The sequence below is a fragment of the Cavia porcellus genome, unplaced genomic scaffold (genome assembly GCF_034190915.1).
Source record: "Cavia porcellus strain 051 isolate PalLab524CR breed Dunkin Hartley unplaced genomic scaffold, mCavPor4.1 scaffold_3, whole genome shotgun sequence".
Taxonomy (NCBI): Eukaryota; Metazoa; Chordata; class Mammalia; order Rodentia; family Caviidae; genus Cavia; species Cavia porcellus.
This window is the reverse complement of record NW_026947486.1, coordinates 75,852,780-75,870,799: the sequence shown is the minus strand read 5'-3', so window position 1 is coordinate 75,870,799 and position 18,020 is coordinate 75,852,780. Positions and strand designations below refer to the sequence as shown.

Sequence of the window (18,020 nt, the reverse complement as noted above, 5' to 3'; positions counted from 1 at the left end):
AAATGGGTTATCAAAGACTGTCTATTCTACTGATACAGGGGGATGAAACTCCCAACCTACTGTGTCCAGTACAAGTTTGGGTTCTCTGAAATTGAAGAATGAATTTTAGGAACATCAGAGGTTAAAACAAAATAGATTTATTTAGAGAAAGAAAGCTTCTATCAGAGAGAGATAGAAGGGGTCCCCAGTGGATTGCCAGGCACTGTCTTTTCTAGCGACGTTCATAGAGTAAAATCATGGGGTGAAATGGATTCAAGGTGGGGAAACTGGGAACTTGCAAGGCCGACAGTCTTAAGATAGGACAGAACTATGGTCAACCAACAAGTTTAATTGTTCAAGTAGAAATGATTAAATTGGAGACAAATGGGGAAGTAAGTCACATAGAAAGTGACCATTCTTAGAGAGCAGTGACTTGTTCCTAGGGCATTGGGATGATGATTCCTGACTTCCTGATGGTGTTAGGGAACTATTTAGAATATCAGACCTTAGGATATCAGTCCTTAGGATGCATTTGTTTGATCTCTTGTCTTGAGGCTTGGCCCACAGCAGGAGGTGTCCATCTCCCCCATAGTAGTTACAAAGGTATCTGGGCTTCAGCACTGGCTCCTTTGAGGACCTAGCCCTGTCTCATTGCCTATAGTATTTCCAATTAAGCTGCTTATAATACTAGGGACTTTTATAGAGTAAAACCACAAATTGAAGCAAGTCTAAGAAGTGGAAAACATGGGAAGTGGATTGGGATGGTAACTCCTGGATTCCTCAGGGTTTTAGAGACCTATTCAGCATATCAATTCCTGGTGCCTATCCTTAGGAAGTGGATGGGTACATTTGAATTATCTTTTGTGCTGAGGTCTGGTCCATAGCAGGAGGTCTGGTCCACAGCAGATTTCTTCTAATGTTGTAAGATATCTGGTCTTCAGCACTGGCTTCTTCTAGGGTTTAGCCCTGTCTGACTGCCTATAATATTTCTAACTCAGTTGTCTGTAACATTAGGATATATGTTCTTTGATACGCAGTTTGCTAGCATATGAAACAAGTTTAAATAAATATAAAAGCATTGAAACTATATAATTTTTGTTCTGTGAAACAATGTAATGAACTTGGAAAGTAATAAAAATATGAAAATTAAGAAATAGGCAACTGGGGCTGGGGATTTAGCTCAGCGGCATAAGCACCTGCCTTGCAAGCAGGCAGTTGTGAATTCGATCCCTGGTACCGGAAAAAAAAAAAAAAAAAAGACAAAAATAAATAAATAAATAGGCAACTATATGGAAATGAACACATTCCTAAACACAATGGGACAAAGAAAGGATTGCAATGAAAAGTAGAAAATACTTTCAGAAGAAAGGAAAACAAAAACGTATCTTAAAGGATGCAGCCAAAAAAGTACTTAGCGAGAAAATTATAGCTAGAAATTTCTATGTTAAAAAGGGAGGGCTGGGGATGTAGCTCAGTGCTAAAGCACTTGTCTGGCACATGCAAGGCCTTGGGTTCCATTCTCAGTACTACAAAATGAAAAAAGCAAAACAAAACAAACCCTCCCATACACAAAACAGAAGCAAAATAACACAGAAAGACTAATTTTCTGCTTAAGGAACTGAAAAAATAAAAAAAGAAAACTAAAACTAAAGTGAGCAGAAGATAGTAAATTGTTGGTGTGCAAGTAAATCGACATGCTATCTGTCCTAGGCTTTCCTTACTCTGCGGGTGTTGTGGGTCCCTATTGGAATGAGGAAGTCTTGCTTCCTCTAGGTCAGTGACATTAGACTCCAGGAGGGATGGGTCTTGGCTTGTTTCCTTTATCATGTTAAACTTGCCCTTTCTACCACAGCCTCTATCTGTTCCAGGAAAAGCACCCTTCCCCTCTGCTGCTACCAAAGATGCCTAGAGTGAAACTAATCATGAGGAAACATCAGATAAAGGAATTCTACAAAATAACCAAGTCTCTAGTTTTGGTACAAAGGCTTTTATAGTGAGTTGGGAAATGTTCTTTCCTTTCTCCATTTAGGAAGACTTTGTAGAAAATAGACATGAAATTGGAATTTATCCTTTTGAATTCTGACTCCTCCAGGCAACTCTCACTGCAGAAATGCTATATTCATCGCACTTCACTTCTAACATTTCACTCCAGGGCACTGTAGTTCCGCATCTCCTACACCTAACCATGATTGTCTGTCTCCTCCTTTATGGCTTATTGACTATATGAAGAACTGTTCAGCCAGAAGAATAAGAGAAAAGGGGTGCTTGATGATAGAATTTTTGGCGTGGCTAAAAAGATAAGAAATATGAAATAAAAATGGCCTTTATTTTAAGAACGTGGAGAGAGACTGCATGACCTCTGGGATCTGGCTTTCTCTCTGCTGGACATGTGGTGTGGGGGCATTCTTATGGCTTAGGTTTGGGATGGTGCCTAAGGGGCATTAATGATGCACAGGTAGCCCATTGAAATTCATTTAGCGCCACAGGTAAATTGCCTAGGTGTGGGAAAGGTGATCTCAAGATAGAGCCCCTTGGTTCCACCTCCCAGCCTCCCACTGCTGCAGCCTCCCATCCAGGGCAAAATCCTTTCACTTGATTTGAAGTTTGAAGGACAAGTGGACATTGTTAATCAAAGATAGATGAAGAACATTTTAGGTAGGGGAATAGTGTGTATAAAATTTATATTGTGTATTTGTGTATGGGAGGGTTTATTTTGCTTTTTCATTTTGTAATGCTGAGAATGGAACCCAAGACTAAGTTTATATTTTTCTTCATATGGTTACTCCATAATCACTGACTGAAAGGGTTTTGGCCCAGATGGGACACTGTAGCCAGAAAAGACCTCAGCCGGAATCAGGGAGCTCCTGTCTCCCCCGCCCCTAGAGATTTACCTATAACTCTTCGGAATCTGCCCCTGGCGCCAAACTGTGCCAATGAAATACCTGTGCATCTCTAATGGCCCTGGGGCACTACCCTAAGCTTAGGCTACTTATATTCCCCCACACCACGTATCTGCAAGAGAGATCGCTGGACTTCAGCGGCCAGGGAAGGCCTCTTTTGTTTTATACTTTACATCTTTTGGAAATAATCCTATCACTGACAATATATTGAAGTCTCTTTTTCCCAATTGAAATAACATCTTCTATGTTTATCATATATGTATTTAACTCATTTATGTAGCTAGCATATTTCTGGACTTTCTTCTCTTTCTCACTGAGATGTAAGTCTAGCCATGCACCAGCATTTCTCTGTTGCATCCTGTAGCCAAATAATATTTTTAGTATCTACCATGGTAGCCTAATCATCCCATATCATTATTTTACTTGTCTGGAAATTTCCTTGCTCTTTTCTGGAATTTTTTTTAACATGGTTGTTTTCTCACATATATTACAGAATTATCTTCCTACCCCAACCTTACTGCATTTTTACTGTTATCACATTATAACTGCAGAACAGCTTGTGGGAAGATTTAATTTCTGTACAAAGTTGTTGTATTTTTGTCCATGAAATCCTTGGATCCTCCTACCCATGATTGTTTACTAACCTTTTCACAATAAATTTACCAGAAACATCAATAAATTTCCTAGTATATTCACCAAAAAGTTATAAAATGTGTCTAGTTGTCAGAAACAATAATTTTATACTGTACTCACAATTCTATTTGACAGCTTTGGCGTGCAGGAAGGGAGAATGAAATGAAAGCAGTATAGGGGAATGAGTCTCTCAACCTACTATGAGTTTGCGTTCTCTAAAACTGAAGAATGAATTTTAGGAACAATGGAGGTTGAAAGCAGAATATATTTATTGAGAGAAACAAATCTTCTTTCTGAGAGACAGAAGGGGTCCTGAGTGGGTTGCCAAGGACTCTGACTTTTCTAGGGACTTTTATAGAGTAAAATCATGTGGTTAGATGGGTCCAAAGTGGGGAAAAATGGGAGCTCACAAGGTGGGCTTAAGGGGGGACAGATCTGTGGTCAAACAAGATTAATTGTTCAGGTAAAATTTATTAAGCCAGGAACAAATGGGGAAGCGAGTCATATAGCAAGCAGGCATGCTTAACAGCAGTGACTCATCCCATAGAGGGTTAGCAGGTGGACTTCTGACTTCCTCAGGGTGATTGTCATAGTTACTTTTTTACTCGCTGCTGAGACAAAATACCTGAAGCCCAAAGTTGGGAAAGGAAAGGTTTATTTCTTACAGTTTTTGGAGGTTTCAGTCCACACTTAGTTGGCTCCAAGACAGCTGGGCATGGCTGGGCCACAGCTCATAGTGGCTGCAAACAACGAGCAGGAACCAGCAAAGAGCAAGACACAGCTTCTTCCTGCCATTACATTACATCTTGGCTCCACCCCTAGGTGGATGTAGCACTGACACTGTCAATGCAAGCACTAGACAATGCAAATGCACAATGCAAACTCATGAGGCCTGGGGGCCACAGACATAAACCATGATAGTGATAAAGGCTAGCAATCCACAGGGTGTGGGTGCATTTGTTTTTCTTTTTGTCTTTACATCTGGCCTAAAGTAGGAGGTACCTATCTCCTCTAAGCTCACAAGACATTTGGTTCTTTGAGCTGGCTCCCTTGAGGGCCTAGCCCTCGCTGATTGCCTATAATATTTTTATCTAACTCAACTACCTGTAACAGAAGGTGGCTATTGTTTGGTAAGAGAGACTCCGTCCATAAGAATATCAGGAATGTGGCTCTCTGGTGTCCTTTCTTTCCTTGGGAGAGCCTATAAACCATTAGGACCTGCTTCTGGCTTATTAGGCCTCAACCTCTTCAGAACTAAAAACTGGTCTAAGGTTTTCTGTTTCTATCTTTTCTTTAACATTGTTCTGTAGTATGACATGACAGTATCATTAAGCAAGTGAATGCAATGACTCAAGTTGCATCCATTTACCTACAAGAATATCAAGATTATCTTTCTTTATAGCAGAGTAGCTTTTCATTATATAAAGTGTCATGGCTTTCTAACCAATCTGCAGCTGATGGGCAAGCAACCCCCACTTCTTTCTGGTTCCCTGTCACATAGAGCATTGTTCTCTCTCCTTTGACTTTCAGTCTATTAACCCTCTTTTGGGTTAAATGTGTTTCTTCTGTGAAGCATATTGATAGATCATGTCTCCTGATCCACTCTGCCTGTGTTTCTTTTTATTTGTGAATTGAGGCCATCTATATTAGTAACCATGGCCAAAATACACTGGCTCATCTCTGCTATGCTATTTGCTTGCAGTCGGTTGCCTCATTTTCCCCTTCATTCCATTGTCAGCCCTGCACGTGAGCCCCCGCTGCTGCTGTTCCTAGAACCATGATATTTTTTATCTCTTTCTAGAATGTCCTTCAGTAGTTTTGTAGGGTTGGTTTGATGTTCATGAATTCCTTCAGTTGTTGTTTGTCATGGGGTTTGGGCACTATTATTATTATTATTATTATTATTATTATTATTATTGGTACTGGGGATCAAACTTACAACCTCACACTTGCCAGGCAGTTGGTTATGCTGGTGAGCTAAATCCCTAGCCCCTCTCCATTAATTTTGAAGCATAGTTTTGCAATGTGCATCAATCTGGGTTGGAAGTTGTTTTCTTTCAGGACTTGAAATACTTCACTCCAAGCTCTTCTTGATTTGATGGTTTGTGTTGAGAAGTCTGTCATGATTCTGATGGGCTTTCCTTTACAGGTGGTTTGTTTCTTTTCTCTAATTTTTTTTAATATTCTGCTCTTGTGATGAATTTCTAGGGTCTTCATTATTATATATCTGAGTATAGATTTATTTTGGTTATGGCTAGTTGGAGTTTTATATGCTTTACTTATCTGAATGTCATCTCTTTTTCCTATGTTTGGGAAGTTTTCTGAAATTATAAGTCTTTTTTATATTCTTCATTCAAGGTTTCCCTCATTTTCCTATGCTCCTCTATTCTAGCTATGTCTTCTTTAGAGGTGCTTAACAATTCTTTTATGTTTTTCATTTCTTCTTCTACCTAAGTTAGTATTTCTATTCTATTTTTTTTATTGCCTCATGAAGTTGTTTCTTTACTTCAGTTGCCATTACTTCAGAAACTTCAGGTGTGCAACTCCAGATCTCTTCTGTGTTTATACCTCCTAAACCAGGTCTATTTGGGTTGGAGGCCAGAGACTGCCTTTTGCTTCTTGGCCTTGACATATTTTTGAGTTCTTCTGGACAAGTAGGTAGTGAAGTCCCTGGCCCTTCCCATATTGGCTACAATTTATATGAAGCAAGATTGTTTGGTTCTTCTAGCCAGTACTGGCTGCCAGTATCTGATGGTGATCATTGGGTGCACTTGTGCAGGGCTGTCTGTTGATTTGCCTAGCCTGCTTTGGCTTACCAGTGGCTGGTGGAGTGCATGCAGGGGTGGGGCTGATGACTGCCTTCTAGCTGGTTGCGGGTGAGGATCTATGATGATGATTACCAGAGTGCTTGAAGTGGGGCGGGGCTGGGTGTACCTCTCTACCAAGCTGGTTAATGGCAGGGAGACCCCACCATGGCTGTTAAAGTACATGTGGGGGTGGGGCTGGCCACTGCCTCCAGGCCAAACTGATTAGGGTTAGAGGGACCTAAGTGATGGCTGTTAGATTGTGCACAGGGGAAGGACTCAGTCCAAGCAATTTCCACTGATCTGCTCCCAGCTAAGTATTTTTGTTTGTTCAATTTTAATTCTTCAAATTTAGTTTTTCATTAATTTTGAAGTTTCACTTTTCTGCCTAACAGACCACAAACAGTGGTAGACATGAAACATTGTCCGCATGTCAAATTTCATCAAAGAAAGCTGCCCATTGGTTGCTACACTCATGTCAACAGCCAACTTTGTCAATGAACAGGTTCAATTTTATGGAAAACTAAAACTCAACCTATGTTTACAACAATTCAATGGCATCTGCTCTGCAGCAATCTCCATGTTTCCAAGGCTGAAAATGGGCAAAATGTTACAGGACTGAAGACTGCATATGACTGAAGAGTTCAGAAGCCAGGGAAAGAGATTCAGACATCATGGACTCCAAGGACTTAGCATTAGTTCACCAGGTAGGTGTGGCCACATTTCTCTTCTGTGTGAAGCCAAGTCACAGCCACAATATGTGCAATAAGAAAGAGACCTTCCACTGCTTATGATGTAACTCACAGCAAAAGACAAAAACGCATTCATGCTTCTTTTTGTATCACATAGTGGTGGCAAAACAGAGAATGTGCTTGTCTAACACTGATTACAGATAAGACTGTCTGGAGACAAAGCATCAGTGACTGAAAGAAAGGCTGGAGATCAGTTCTTTTTCTTTAGTGTAGCTCTTCTGTATTCAGGTAGACACCAGAGTACTTGAACATGTGTAGTTATAGCATTTCTAACAATTGACATTTCTGTTTCAAAATGTCAATGATGGACAGATCCTTAGCTTTACATTGGTTGCAACTTTTGTGATCATTGAGTCCCCAAGCAAAGGAGGTGGTTGAACTTTCTGTGAAGGTTGCCTGGCTACCATGCACTTCTGATAGCATAACATGCAAGCATCCTGAACCACCTCAGACAGGTTGATGGCCTTTGGTTAGCACCAGAACACATGGCACTCAAGCACTGGTTCTAGGTGTCCAGGAGGAAAGCAAATGAGTGGACATCCTTCCCAATACCCATGAAGGACAGGAATTGTAATCAACACCCTACCCACAACTTCATTTTCATTTTCTCACTGATGATGGTCACTGTGGCATTGGCCACTTTCATGTTCACTGATGGCCAATCCTCCTTGTTGGATAAGGTTATAAGATTTTCTATGGCACTATTCAGAGTATCCATGCCAACCAGTTTGTCTACACATAACATGCTCAAATACTTCATGTGCTGTTTCTTTCTTATGGATTTCCAGACTGTCATTTTTTAGGCCCTTTCAGATGACAGTGCAAAGAAATATATGCACATATACTCATTCGTGTACATACACAGACATATTGATATCTGTATATATAGCCATCTGTATCTATAAAAGTTAAATGTGCATTCATATCCAGCAGCAATCCTTGCCACATATATCATTCTTCTCTTTTGCCTTTCCTTATCTTTATCTTTTATCCTTATCCCACCATTTGCCACATATAGGTTCAAGCATAAACACACTTGGTATCAGAATTGTGAACTTATGCCCCTGCAGGAACATCAACTTGAGTGCTGTGCTCATGCACATATTTTATTGCTTTTAATCCTACATATTCCACTCATTTCTACAGTTATTCAGGTAGCACTATTTTTCCATACTCCTTTCAATGAAATTGTTTCACACATTTGCAGTACAGAAAGATTATTTGGTCACACTCTCCATTTCATCTTTTAAAATCATTTAACTTGTTTTTTTTTTTTTTTTTTTTTTTTTTTTTTTTTTTTATTTAAGAGGAAAAAGAGAAAAACACAAAACAAACCAAAGCGGTGTAAGGGTACACGTAATACAGAACTACAAAAAAAAAAACAAAACAAAACTAAACAAAAACAAAGCAAACAAACAAACAAAAAAAAACATAACAGTAAGAAATCACCTGTTAGTATATTACATATTGTCATCTTGAAAATAGTTCCTCAAATCACAGTATCAAAGAATACAAGGTGGACATTCAAACAGGTAGACTGCAAACAGCTGTGTTCAATGATCCACAAACATTGATACAGTCAGCTATTTAACACCCCCAAACACACTTGCTGTTATATCCGTTAGAGCTCTTTTTTTTTTTCTTCCCCTCTCTTTTTTACAACAAAATTCACACACTTTGGATTTCATTACTCCTTAGTGCTTATTCCTTTTGGGGAGGGGGGGGAGAATACAGTCAAATATGGCAAAACAAAGCTGTCAGTCATTACCAAGGATAGACATAGCACATGGTGTAGAACAGAGTACAAGTTTATCAACTATGGTTATCAACGTTGTCCCTTGTTTCCTTAAAAAGAATTGTCTATCTCATTAGATATTATAAAGTTGGACAAAACAGTAGAGAACAAGACCAATACAACTTAGGCATTGTAAACATTACAGGACTTCCAAAGATGACAATAGTCAAACCAGAATGGGTATCTTAGTGAATCTTATTGTCTTCAAAGTAGTTGCCTATGTCTTCAAACTTGATACTACCATATAGAATGGAACAGAGTCTAATCAGTCAAAATAAGATCGTGGGAGTACTACAGGACTTCAAAACAAGTTAATAGGAAATCAAAAAGAGTTATTATTTATATATCCTAATTATTTGAATTTTTTCTTTAATTAAGACAAACATAAGAAATGACTAATTTTTTTAAAACAATAAGGGGGAGATTGAGATAAAACAGGACATAACAATATAACAATAGAGGTCACAGCATGACTGTTTCAACAACCTAGTACTTCACCACCATATAACCTGACTTAATAGTAGTTACCATAGTGTCTTTTTCCTTGAAATATTTGGATAAAACTTCATATACTCTAGCTTCAAATATTTTCAAATCAAGAAGCCCAGAATAAAGCCTTTCTAATTAATGAGTGAAAACTTTACAAGGCTCTAAGGCCACCTAATGGGGAATCATGATTACCACATATTTTTATATATTTGAATCATTACTTACATTAGGGAAACTATTCGGTATTCACACATGCGAGATTGATTTATTTCACTTATGAGTATGGTCTCAAGCTGCGCCCATTTATTGATAAATATCTCAATGTGATCCTTCTTTATAGCTGAATAATACTCCATTGTATAGAAATACCACAACTTTTTTATCCATTCCTCAGTTGATGGACACTTGGGTTGTTTCCATGATCTGGCGATTACAAATTGTGCTGCTATAAACATAGGTGCACATATATCACTGTGGTATGATGCTTTCAGTTCTTCTGGGAATATGCCTAGAAGTGGAATAGCTGGAATAAATGGGACTTCCAGTCCCAACTTTTTGAGAAATCTCCAGACAGATCTCCACAAAGGCTGTACCAGTCTACACTCCCACCAGCAGTGCAGGAGAGTTCCCTTTTCCCCACAGCCTCTCCAGCATTTGTTGTCGGTTTTCTTGATCCTGGCCATTCTTTCAGGACTGAGATGGTATCTCAGTGTGGTTTTAATTTGCATTTCTCTAATGACCAATGATGATGAGCATTTTTTCATGTATTTATTTGCCATTTGCATTTCTTCATCTGAGAATTGCGTATTCATCTCAGATGCCCATTTTTGGATTGGATCTTTGAATTTTGGAGGTCTGAGTTTCTTTAATTCTTTATATGTTTTAGACAAGAGGCCCTTGTCTGAGAGAGAGTTCACTAAAATCTTTTCCCAGTTTGTGGGTTTTCTTTTCACTATGCTGCAGATTTCTTTTGACATGCAGAAACTTTTTAATAAGAAGAGGTCCCAGTTATTGATTCTGGGAAGTATTTCCCGTGCGGTTTGAGTCCTGTTCATGAATTCTTTACCTACTCCTATGTCTCCAAGGTTTCTACCTAATTTGTCTTCCAATAGATTTAGTGTTTCTGTTTTAATATTCAGATCTTTGACCCATTTAGATTTTAATTTAGTACATGGTGATAGACATGGGTCTAGCTTTAGTTTTCGGCAAATGGAGAGCCAGTTTTTCCAGCACCATTTATTAAAGAGACTGTCGTTCTTCCAGTGAACCTGCTTGGCTCCTTTATCAAAGATAAGGTGGTTGAGTGTGTTCGTAGTTGTGGTTGTATCTTCTAATCTATTCCACTGATCTTCGGCTCTGTTTTGATTCCAATACCATGTTGATTTTACTACTGTTGCTTTGTAGTATAACTTCAGGTCAGGGATTGTGATGCCTCCTGCTTTGTCTTTGCTGCTTACAATTGCCTTTGCGATTCTGGGTCTCTTCTGGTTCCAGATGAAATTTAGGAGTGATTTCTCTAGATCTATAAGGTATGTTGATGGAATTTCTATTGGGATTGCATTGAATCTGTATAACAGTTTTGGGAGAATGGCCATTTTCACAATGTTTGTTCTTCCTATCCATGAGCAAGGGATGTCTTTCCATTTTCTGAGATCATCTTCAATTTCCTTTTTCAGTGTATTATAATTTTCACTGTATAAGTCTTTCACTTCTTTCGTAAGAGTAATTCCTAAATATTTCATTTTTTTGCTTGCTAATGTGAATAGTCCAGTTTCTCTTATTTCCCTCTCTGTAATTTTGTTGTTCGTGTATAGGAATGCTATTGATTTCTGAGTATTGATTTTGTATCCAGCCACATTACTGAATTTATTTATTGTTTCTAAGAGTATTTCAATGGAGTTTAGGGGGTCTTCTATGTAGAGTATCATGTCATCTGCAAACAATGATAATTTAACTTCTTCTTTTCCTATCTTTACCCCTTTTATTTCTCTTTCTTGCCTAATTGCTCTGGCTAGTACTTCCAGTACTATATTAAATAGGAGTGGTGATAAAGGACATCCTTGTCTTGTGCCCGATTTTAAAGTAAAGGCTTTCAATTTTTGGCCATTTAGTATGATGCTGGCTGTTGGTTTGTCATAAATGGCCTTTATTATATTGAGGTAAAGACCATTTATTCCAATTTTCTGTAAAGTTCTTATCATGAATAAGTGTTGGACCTTATCGAAGGCTTTTTCTGCATCTATAGAGATGATCATGTGATTCTTATTTTTGGCTTTATTGATATGGTGGATTACATTTATTGATTTGCGTATGTTGAACCATCCTTGCATTCCTGGGATGAATCCCACTTGGTCATGGTGTATAATCTTCTTGATGATTTGCTGGATCCTATTTGCCAATATTTTATTGAGGATTTTTGCATCTGTGTTCATTAGGGAGATCGGTCTATAGTTCTCTTTTATAGTTGGGTCTTTCTCAGGTTTTGGTACTAGAGTAATGTTTGCTTCCAGGAATGACTTAGGAAGGATTGCTTCCCTTTCAATTTCATTGAATAGTTTGAGGAGTGTCGGCATTAGGTCTTCTTTATATTTCTTGTAGAATTCTGCAGTGAATCCATCTGGGCCTGGGCTTTTCTTGGTGGGTAAGGCCTTAATTACATTTTCAAGTTCATTAGCAGAGATTGGGTTATTCAACAGTTTTATATCCTCTTGATCTAGCTTTGGTACTTCATATGCTTCTAAGAATCTGTCTATTTCTTCTATGTTATCAAACTTTTGAGAGTAGAGGTTTTCGAAATAGGTGTTGATGATCCTCTGTATTTCTATTGGGTCTGTAGTGATTTCTCCTTTTTCATTTCTTATTGCATGAATTTGAGCTTTTTCTTCCCTTTTTTTAATAAGGTTGGCTAGGGGCTTATCAATTTTATTTATTCTTTCAAAGAACCAACTCTTTGATTCGTTGATTCTTTGGATTGTTTTCTTAGTCTCTATTGCATTGATTTCTGCTCTGATTTTTATAATTTCCTCTCTTCTTTTGGCTTTGGGCTTGACTTGCTCTTCTTTTTCTAGCTGTTTGAGGTGTAGCATCAAGTTATTTATTTGTATTCGTTCTGTTTTCCTGATGTGGGAACTCAGTGCAATAAATTTTCCTCTCAGAACGGCTTTCATTGCATCCCACAGATTCCGGTAAGTTGTATCTGCATTTTCATTTTCCTTTAGGTATTGTTTAATTTCTTCTTTAATTTCTTCTGTGACCCACTGATTACTCAAGAGTGTGTTATTTAGTTTCCATGTGTTTGTGGAATTTTTGCAGTATCTTTTGTCATTAATTTCTAATTTCAGAGCGCTATGATCTGATTATATGCAAGGGATGATTTCAACTTTTTTGCATTTGCTTAAATATGTTCTGTGAGCTAATATATGGTCTATTTTAGAAAATGATCCATGTACTGCTGAGAAGAATGTGTATTCTGATGTTGTTGGGTGGAACATTCTGTATATGTCTATCAAACCCATTTGTTCACAGGTGTGATTCAGTTCTGTTATTTCTTTGCTCATTTTCTGTCTGGTTGATCTGTCCCTTGGTGTCAGTGGTGTATTAAGGTCTCCTGTTACAATTGTGTTACTGATAATTTGAGTTTTCACTTCTGTTAATAATTGTTTTATATAACTGGGTGCTCTGGAGTTTGGTGCATATATATTTAAGATAGTTATCTCTTCCTCTTGGAGTTTTCCCCTTACGAGTATGTAGTGACCTTCTTTGTCCTTTATGGTCATTGTTGGTTTAAAGTTCACGTTGTCTGCAAACAGAATGGCTACTCCTGCCTTTTTTTGGATTCCTGCTGCATGGAGAATTGTTTTCCATCCTTTGACTTTCAGTCTGTGAGTATCCTTCTGGGTTAGATGGGTTTCCTGTAAACAGCATATGGTTGGATTTTGTTTCTTGATCCATTCTGCTAGTCTGTTTCTTTTAATTGGTGCATTGAGACCATTTACATTAATGGTTATTACTGTTAAATGCTGGTTAATTGTAGGAATGTTATCTCTCTGCTGTTGCATCTTTATCTTTCTGTTCTGTTTAATTATTTGCTTTGCTTAGTGGTTTTTTCCTTTGTGTATCTAAACTGTCTTTCAATATTTTTTGCAGGATTGGTTTGGTGTTCATGAAATTCTTCAGCTGTTCTTTGTCATGGAAGTATCGTATTGCACCATCTATTTTGAATGATAGTTTTGCAGGATATATCAGTCTCGGTTGGAAATCGTTTTGCTTTAGGATCTGGAATACTTCACTCCATGCTCTTCTTGACTTTATTGTTTGTGCTGAGAAGTCTGCTGTGATTCTGATAGGTTTTCCTTTATAAGTGATCTGTCTTTTCTCTCTGACAGCTTTTAATAATCTATTCTTGTGTTGGATTTCTGGGATGGTGATTATTATATGTCTGGGTGTAGTTTTATTTTGGTTATGACTGTTTGGAGTTCTATATGCTTCACTGATCCTGATGTCAGTTTCTGATCTCATGCTTGGGAAATTTTCAGCTATTACTTCTCTAAATATCCTCCTGACATCCGTCATGTTGTCTCCCTCTCTTTCATTAATCCCTATCATTCTTATGTTATTCTTCTTTGCATCGTCCTGCAGTTGTTGAATTGTTGTTTCCTGATTCCTTGTTATTTTCAAAAGATCTTTCCTTTCCTGTTCACTAGCTGCAATCCTGTCTTCAAGGTCTGAAATTCTATCTTCACTTTCATTAAGGCGGTTTTTACAACTTTCAGTGGAGTTTTTTATTTCCTGTATATCTCTGTGCATCTGCATTATGTATTCTGTTTGTTTCTTATATTGCTCGTCTAGGGATTCTATCTTTTTGTTTAGTTCCTCCAATTTTTTATCTGTGTTTTCTTTAGATATATTTAGAATCTCTTTCATTTCTTTTATCATTTCTTCTTTTATCTGGGAGATTATTTCGAGTTTGAATTTCTTTAAAGCTTCCTGGAGTTGCTTGTCAATTTCAGTGGCTATTGTGTCCGATATATGAGGTGGATGGGATATATTTTCTTCTATATACATCGCTCCTAGGGTTTCTTGAGATGGGCTGGAGGTTTGAGGTTGTAATTTAGTCTTTCGTTTTGTCATTTTCCTATATTTCTGTGTTTCAAGTGTTATTTGAAAGCTTCCTCAGGATCTGTTGAAAATCCCCTTCTATGTTTGGAGCTACTGAGACTCTGGCACCACGCTACCCCAAGCCTTTGGGCCTACAGAACTAGTGGCTCTCCTCTGCCTGCTCAGAACTCTGCAGTTCCAGACAAGCTGGGCCTCAGGGACACTGTGCGCCCACCTGCCCCTTGGAAGCTCCACAGTTCTTCAATCGCAACCAGGTTATGGTACTCACCACAGGCCGTAGTGCTTCAGGAACCTGTGGACCCTCCCTGGTTGCAGAGATATCCAGAGTCCTCCAGACATGCAGAGAGGCCGGTGAGGGCACCCCAGATCTGCCCAGCTCCTCCTCTGCAGACCTATGTCCAGGCGCGGCAGCTAAACAGGCTGGGCTAGGCTGATAGTGTGGGCCCGCCCATCCGTTGGCAGCTCAGCAGGTCTCCAAGTGGAGCCGGAATGGGGAGGCTGATGTGATAGCCTCAAACCCACCTCGCGCCTTTACTGCACCTGGAAGCCTGGGGGAACTCCAGCAGTCTGGGCGGAGATATCCAGAGTCCTCCAGACACACAGAGAGGCCGGTGAGGGCACCCCAGATCTGCCCAGCTCCTCCTCTGCAGACCTATGTCCAGGCGCGGCAGCTAAACAGGCTGGGCTAGGCTGATAGTGTGGGCCCGCCCATCCGTCGGCAGCTCAGCAGGTCTCCAAGTGGAGCCGGGAATGGGGAGGCTGATGTGATAGCCTCAAACCCACCTCGCCCCTTTACTGCACCTGGAAGCCTGAGGGAACTCCAGCAGTCTGGGCGCAGAAATCCACAGTCCTCCAGACACGCAGAGAGGCCGGTGAGGGCACCCCAGATCTGCCCAGCTCCTCCTCTGCAGACCTATGGCCAGGCGCGGCAGCTAAACAGGCTGGGCTAGGCTGGTAGTGTGGGCCAGCCCACCTATCGGGAGCTCAGCAGGTCTCCAAGTGAAGCCGGGAATGGGGAGGCTGATGTGGAAGCCTCAAACCCACCTCTCTCCTTCACTGCACCTGGAAGCCTGGGGGAACTCCAGCAGTCTGGGCGCAGATATCCAGAGTCCTCCAGACACGCAGAGAGGCCAGTGAGGGCACCCCAGATCTGCCCAGCTCCTCCTCTGCAGACCTATGTCCAGGCCCATTTAACTTGTTTTAATGTTTCTTTACAAATGGTGAAATACTAAAGTAGAGAAAAGAATATTCATAATGTTGTGGCCAACATTATAAATGTGGAATTGTAAATGTAAAACATTTTCTGGTTTAAAAAATAAATCAGGTAGTCAATGAAGCTCTGTGGGGTTTTCTGCGTCTAGTAGGGACAGTCTCTGTACTCCTGACAGTACTCACCTTTATCCATTTTTCCAGGTCCTCCATGTCTACCTCTTCTTCCTCCAATTTGTTCCATCAAATGTCCAGCCCCCCCACCTCATCTTCTTCCATCAAAGCCACCTCAGTCTATGTTATGGCCACCACAGAATCTACCTCTGTCTCCACCATAGCCACCTCTGAACATTTCACCAGGGCCACTGTTGTCCGCAAGGCTACCTCTTCCTCCTTGATGTCACCAGGGCCACCTCTGCCATGACCACTACCTGGGGGTTGGAATGTTGGCGAGAGGAAGCCTTCAGGTTTTGGGGCCTTACACTGGTTGCTTTCTGTTCTCCAGGTGAAGTTCTGGTTTCCACCACCTGGACTGGGCCACTGTCAATCTCCAGCTCGATGTTGGGTGTTTTCTCCTCCAGAGGGGTTTTCTTTTTTTTTTTTTTAAGGCTAGTCAAGTGAAGCAGAGGAGGGGTTTTCTCAGGAACTCTGGGGCCCTCTTGGAGGGAAGCCTCCTATGTCTCCTCCACAGCTTCCTGTGTGATCCATGGGTGCCCCAGGACCTCCTGGGCCACCTGCAGCTCCATGGAGTGGTGTTGGCTTCCTTCTGCCCTCACAGGGTGGCATGACACCTTGCATGCTGTTCATTGGAGCCTTCTTCTGAGCAAGAGAGACTTTAAGTTTGCTTTCTTGAAAATATTTCCCATCAAACCACTCCACAGCAGCCTTGGCTGACAGTGGACCTTCATAGGACACTGTGGCATCACCTTTGGGTTTTCCTGATTCCTTGTCCAGATAGATGTGAGTCATTGGTTGTTCAGTTCTCTTGTTAATCTTAATAACCTCACATTGCTTAAAGAAGTCTGCCAGATCATCCAGTGTTATATTGTCATTTTATCCTTATACATAAATCACACTATTGTTAGAGTCTTCATCAAGATCTATGGAAGGGCCTAGACCAAGATCTAGACCTTCACCCATGGGTCCACCAGCCTTATTGAAGCCACCTCCTTCTCCAGCACTGCCCATTGCATTGCATCCTCCTCCTCGTCTGCCTCTGCTCACACCTCCATGATCAAATCCTCCTCTTCCCCTGCCTTGGTTATCAGGGCCACTATGCTCCAGTTCTCTCCTGGTCCAGAAACTCCTCCAGACTCCTGCCCATAAATGCCCATGCTACCATGTGGTCCTGTTGGAATGAACTCTGCTGCCCATAGCTGTTGCTTTGTTAGCTGTATTGACTTGGAGCCTGGCTGTAAGATCCAGTCTAAGGGAAATAACTAGTGGGAGGCTGCTGCCCATAGCTGCTTTGACAATAGTTACTCTGCTGTCCATAACTGCCTGGCTGCCCATAGGTGTTCTGCTGAGAGTAACTGCTCTGATAACTAGTCAGCTGTGTAGAGCTGATAGGAGGATAGGATAGAAATGTGGAGGCTGGCTGCATAAGGTAGCTTCAAGGAACCTGAGAATAACTGTAGTTCTTCTGTCTATATCCTAGGCTGGGCTGATTATAACCCCCTGTGCTAGACTGAGGTTAATTAGTCTCAGTGGGCTTGTTACCATCCTGTGGTATTGCAGATGCAGTAGCTTCCAGCTGCTGCCCATAGGATGGGTAAGCAGGCTGAGTGCTGTATGCAGACTGAGCTGCATAAGAGGCCTGGGTGTGGTGACGTAGCAGTAGTGTTATTGTAAGCACCAGTGCCATATTCCTGGACAGGTTAGCTATATACCTTGGGAAAGCTGGAATATTAAAACCAGTGGGAGGCTGTTCATAAGAAGTTGCATATGCAGTCTGAGCCTGGGTATAGCTGCCCTCAGTAGGCTGTTCATAGGCTCCATAGCTTTGTTGCCCATATACCTGGGTGGTCTGTGCATACCACAGACTTGAGCTGGCTGGGTGGTGAAAGCACTGTAGCCCTGCTGGGATGCCAATCAGTGGATGCCATTTTCTCTTCTTCCTCATTCTCTCCTGCCCATAAATGCCCATGCTACCATGTGGTCCTGTTGGAATGAACTCTGCTGTAAAAACTCTGTTTTTATATTGCCTTGACCTCTTAACTCATTTTTAAAAAATGTTCATGTATTAAGATTCTCTGGCCAATGCGTGATGTCATGTATTTTCCATAGCAATAGCGTATAGAATAGTTTCTTTGTCCTAAAAATCTGCTGTTTTACCTACTCA

General features: G+C 40.5%; 2 pseudogenes; both read right to left on the bottom strand.

The window, feature by feature from the left end:
• Positions 1-7,326: 7,326 nt before the first annotated feature.
• On the bottom strand, positions 7,327-7,864 carry LOC100733680 (amyloid beta precursor protein binding family B member 2-like; annotated as a pseudogene).
• A 7,963-nt stretch (positions 7,865-15,827) lies between these two features.
• LOC100733959 (RNA-binding protein EWS-like) lies at positions 15,828-17,770 on the bottom strand (annotated as a pseudogene).
• Positions 17,771-18,020: the final 250 nt, after the last annotated feature.